This window comes from Ailuropoda melanoleuca, chromosome 17 (genome assembly GCF_002007445.2).
Source record: "Ailuropoda melanoleuca isolate Jingjing chromosome 17, ASM200744v2, whole genome shotgun sequence".
Lineage (NCBI taxonomy): Eukaryota > Metazoa > Chordata > Mammalia > Carnivora > Ursidae > Ailuropoda > Ailuropoda melanoleuca.
Genome location: NC_048234.1, coordinates 32,326,165 through 32,332,095, shown reverse-complemented (window position 1 = coordinate 32,332,095; position 5,931 = coordinate 32,326,165).

The following is a 5,931-nucleotide window of genomic DNA, read 5'->3' as shown; positions in this document are numbered from 1 at the left end:
GGGGGGGGGGGCAAGAACTTGGTCTTGCTTAAAAAGAAAACATCAGTTGAACTCTATCCCTAATAATATCACTAAAATAATTCCAAGACATAATACTGTTGGAAATGCTGCTTCTATTCCTTACTTAGCGGGGGAGGTCCCAGGGCTCTATAAAGTCCACTGAAAAGAACTGCAAAAAAAGAAACTTAAAGACTATGTTTCAAAGAACACCCCGAAATTCTCTGGCCATGGCAGAAGTTTTGGAGGAATGCCTACAACCTGAAGACACTCTGGGAAATCGCTGCACTTTAATATTTGTATGAGCCTACCCTTGAGATCACAAGCACTATGCTTCTGTAGGAAATAGAATTCTTAAGAAAACAATAACTGTACCATAAATAATTTATGTTAATAATTGCTCTCTGTCATAGGCTGAGGTCACCAAAAAACCAAATTGCCCAAATAACGGCTCTTCTGAATCTGGAGGAATTTAGAGGTAAACTTTTATTGGTATAAAGCTCCCCATATCTTACTACCTTTTTCTAATAACACTGGTCTCTTATTGTTGGTTAAATTATAAAGAACCCAGAGATGAATTTCCATCGACTGTACCAATAAAGAAATCTCAGATAGGAACTAAATGCAAGACCTAGAAGCAGACTGCAATTTCTTGGTGGGGTTGATGCAGAATTTCAACTTTAGAGCACGCTATTGATATCGCTGCAGATTCCACGGTTAAAAAACAATGTCCTTTTGGCTCTTTCATTTACTGTCAGGATTATATTTAAAACTTATATAGAGCATCCACATCTTGTACGTGGTGAATCAATGTAGACTTTAGCTTTGCCTTGCACGAGTGGCCAACCAAAACATTTCACTCTTTATTCCTAGGGGGAGTCTCCAGTCGCTAACTTTATTACAACGCTTTATTGAAAATGTGTAACTTCAGTTCCGAGTTTCAAATTGTGTTTTATTAGTAAGAATTATTTGTTGTTCCCCAGAAAGTGATTTGAAGCCTGAGATAATTATAGAATAGAGGAACTATAAAGCGCATCCAGAGGTCACCCAGCCCACGTTCTACTCTCAGAGCAGCCCTATGCCTTAGCTAAGCAAAGCATTCTTCTAGTTGTTGTGCCCCCAGAGAAAATGATTCTGTATTTCCCAGATGTAGTTTAAACACATGGTTAAAAATCCTGACCAATACTTATGGCCCATCTTCATACTGAGAAGTAGAAAAAGAAACCCTACAATGTAATAGAAGACCTCTTACCTGACCCCAATCTCCCCTTCCTACCGATCTAAGGGCTTGAGAGTCCATATTACTGATTCAGCACTTGTACTATCTGGACTTGTCCTTCAGGAGTCAAATTTGCTCATCTAAAATTTACTGTATTTTCATGTATTTGCCACTCAAGCTCTCTCTTCCTACAACTACCTCTGGGTTGTAGACAATGTGACCATTTTCTTCATCACCCAAGCTTTAACTTTTGAGTCATACTGAATTCCTTCCTTTCCCTCCAGCCACACATCCAGTCTGTAATTGTAATTGTTTTAGGATGTCTATTCCCAGTGTGTCTCCTGGTTCCAACTCTTTTCCATTTCTACTGATGCTGCCACAACCATAGTCCAGCTCCCAATGGCTTCTCTTTTGCTCCTCGCCTTGTAAAACTTCCTAATTGGTGCTTATATCAGTTGCAGATTGAATTCAGCTGCATGTAACACAAAACTTTGGTCATATATTCAGCATAACAGCAGGCGGGGGTGGGGGGGACAGGGATTTTTTTTTTTTAAGGTAGGCTCCATGCCCAGCGTGAAGCCCATCATGGAGCCCAACGTGCAGCACAACACAGGGCTTGTACTCAAGCCCTGAGATCAAGACGTGAGCCTAAGATCAAGAGTCAGACACTCAACCAACTAAGCCACCCAGGCACCCCATTTTTCTCTCGTGTAACAACAGTGCAAACAGTAGTCAGTGTGGGAGAGTCTAACAGGTCCACGGTATCATAAGAAGCCCGAGACATTGCTGGATTTCCATACTTATGTTCTTAGGGCCCTTAGCAGTTTTATTGCCTAAGGCTACCTCCCACTCTTAAAGCGCATTCTTGGAAGACTCACCCTATGACTTCAACTTATTTCACTGGTCAAAACTAAACAATGCCACCCCTTATTTCAAAGTAATATGTGGTAAATATGGTTGTGTTTTTTATTGTTTCTTCCTTTTCATGAGGTTACATCACCAACCCCAACAAAACCAGAGTCCTGTAACAAAGAAGGGAGATAACTATTAAGCAGTAGATCAGAAGACTCTGCAACAGGATCCCAGCCTTCAGACTTGCCAGGGGCAACATGAACCCAACTGCCAGATTGATCTTTCCAAAGCACACCTCTGACTATGCCCGAGCTTGCTGAAACTGCTCAATGCTTCTTCCCATAGCGTCCAAAATAAAGTCCAAGTTTCATGGACCAACAAGCCAAAGCTCTAACAATCAGGTCCCAAGCTATTTCTCCATTACTCCATTCCAGGAAGCATACACTGAAATTCAAGTGGGCCACTTGCTGGTACCAGCTCCATCACTTCGATGCACTTGCAGTGCTCCCTCTGCTGCCTTTTTCAGGTCTTAATGTCCTCTTCGTCAGTCAGTGCTGAGCTAAAATCTCACCTCTGCTGGGTTCCTGATCACTTCTCTTCTACTTGCTGCTGCTGAACCTCTAATCATAGTAACACAGACAGAGGAGTTTTATTTCACATATCTCTATGCTAAACTCTTTATGTACATTACCTCATTGAATACTAACATTCCGTGGAAAGTAAGTTTTATTATCCCCAGTTTGCAGAGGAGACATCTAAGACTCACCTAAAAAGCTTGGTCAAGTTCACAGTGCTAAGAAATAATAGTCAGTAGTCAAATTCAGTGCCATGTGAAGGCAATTCCTGTGTTCTTCCCACTGCATTGGGCTGACTGCCTCTACCGAGTTGTGGCCTGACGTTCTCTACAGTTCCTTTTATTACAAGGAGCACATTAAATTGATTTTCCTAGTTCCTATACCTAGAAAAGGCATCCTCATCATAAACTGAATGTCCTCTTTTAAAAATAAAAGACAACTATCTCTAACTATGTATTGGCATATCTTGGGGGTTCTGCTCTGAGGACACTTCTCCTTGTATAAAACTTTGTTTAATCTATTGCAATAAGTCTGTATTTAATGCATTATGAATTCTCTTCTCAGAAAAAATTATAAATACCACTCTTTGTGATTAAAAGGAAAAGGGAAAAGTACCATGAAGACTTTTTATTGAGAAAATTCCCAAACTTACAGAAACATAGAGCATAAGTATAATGAATCCTATAAACTCAATACCCACATTTAACCATTTTTAGCATTTTGCAATATTTGCTTCATGTATTATTTTGCTGTTTATTTTTATTTTATGAATAATAGACATGATGGCATTTCTTCCTTATGTACTTCAGTATGCAGTCCTTAAAACAGACGGATATTTCTCCTCTATAACTACAATATCATTATCATATCTACTAAAATTCATAAGAATTCCTTCATAAATTTATACCGAGTTTGTAATGAATTTCCAGTTTCTTGAAAACAGTGGTTTGATCAAACCAGGGCCCAGAGAAGTACCATATATTTTTTTTAAATTTGGTTTTTATTCTTCCCCTCATTTTTCTCATGACAATGACTTATTGAAGAGATCAGGCCAAATGTCCTTTAGAATGTCCCACTTTCTCCATACATCTGATTGCTTCCTCTTTTAAACTGTGTGTCCTATAAAACAGAATTTAGGTCTAAAGTCTTCATTCAATTCAGGTTACACATCTGTGGCAAGAATGCATGAATTCAGTCTTTATTAGAAAGTGGGCCGAGAAAACCGCAGATCTGCCGCAAGCAAGGTAATGTATTGAACAAAATTCTGTTATGTTCATTCTTCTTCAAGAATCTATGAAGATAATAGTAGGGAACAAGTGGGAATGATGGCAAATGTTTTCATTCAATTAGGGCCCTGCCTTTATCTTTTTGCTGTGCGAACAGAATTTCTGAAAATGTATGTGTGTTTTCCAAGCATTGCACTATACCATAGATCTCAATCTTATCTGCTCTCTTCTCTAACAAGTTGCCTCCAAGAAAAATAAAAAGGAAAAAAAAAGGGGGAAAGAAAACAAAATTCCCATCAAGTATTATCTTTCCATGTGATCATTTATGACAGCTTGAGAATGAAATTGAGCCTAAACTGCCAACAGCTATATTTTCATAAGTGAAGGCCCCACACTGATTGCCAGTGGTAAAACAGTACAATAAGAAAAGGAAAACAATGTGAACTGCTCACACAACACCAAGCAGCTTTTCCAGTTTGCTTTGTTTAGCCTCTCTTTCAGTGTTGTGGAAACAACACTTCAGTTCTGGTTGAGAGGGTTCTTTTATTACAATACAATGCAATTTTTTTCATAGTGACTTGTGCATAAATAGTAGTCTGCAATCTTTTAAAGATATACTACCCACACTCCAGATACAGTGTTAATAATATCCAAGTGAGAAACAACTGAATGGCTTAACACATAAAAGTCTGACTTGTGATAATAAGCTGGCTGACCACAGTGGGGGCGCACGATGGGGTTCCGAGTACAGAAGGCCTTCTATTTCATAGAAGCAATGTTGGGGTTATTGTGTGACCTAACACATTATTTAATGTTCTGTTACATACTATTTATTTGGGATATCAATAGTACTAATGAATTATAATAGTTAACATTGCTCTAGAGGTACTACAGGCTGAGATATGTCCTTAGTACTTTGTAACCATTATGTCACACCTCAGTCCTCAAAAATGTCTCCAGCTATTGCTGATAAACTAGGACTTGTGAACTCACAGAAAGAGAGGAGAATGATGGCTGCCAGGGCTGAGGGATGGGGGAAATGGAAACAGGTGGTCAAAGAGTACAAACTTTCAGTTAGGAGTAAGTTCCAAAGATCTAATATAGAGCATGGTAACTAGCATTAATAATACTGTATTGTATACTTGAAAGTTGCTGAGAGATTAGATCTTAAGTGTTCTCACCAAAAAAAGTAGTAAATGCAAAGTAATGATTTATAAATTTGATTACGATAAATATTTTATAATGTATATTAAATAATCAGATTGCATACTTTAAATACAAACAATTTTGTCTGTCAATTATACCTCAATATAGCTGGGGGTAAAAAAGAAACTAGGCCTTGAAAAGGTTAAGTTAATAGTCAAGCCAGTATGACCCCAAAGACTGTGCTATTAAAACTTCTTACAATCTCTCCCCTAAGTGGTATCATAGACAGAAAAGAGAAAATGAACACTGCTCCTGGTCTAAAAAGATATCAGCTATGGAGTCTCCTGAGACCAAAAAGAAAATGAGCCATCCTGCCTCCTTCCCATACTTACTTATTTGACCTTATCATTAACGGGTCATCATTTCCAGGGTTAGATATTAAAAATGGACAAAGAAGGAAATACTGCAGAGGTGGAATAACTGGGATATTTCTCTTCAGGGACTGTACCTGGGATATATCCTAAAGCAGGAGAGCCCAGAATGAGCACATTCTCTTGACAGAATCACCACAGATTCTTACTTGCCTGCTCCCATTAAGAGTCAACACCTAGGGGCGCCTGGGTGGCACAGTGGTGGGGCGTCTGCCTTCGGCTCAGGGCGTGATCCCGGCATTATGGGATCGAGCCCCACATCAGGCTCTTCCTCTATGAGCCTGCTTCTTCCTCTCCCACTCCCCCTGCTTGTGTTCCCTCTCTCGCTGGCTCTCTCTATCTCTGTCGAATAAAGAAATTTAAAAATCTTAAAAAAAAAAAGAGTCAACACCTAAATTTAGGAACCACAAAAGAGGAAAGGGAACATGGGGGGAGACAAACAGATGGTAGAGTGCCCAAGCAAAAAGGTAACTTCCATTTCCAAT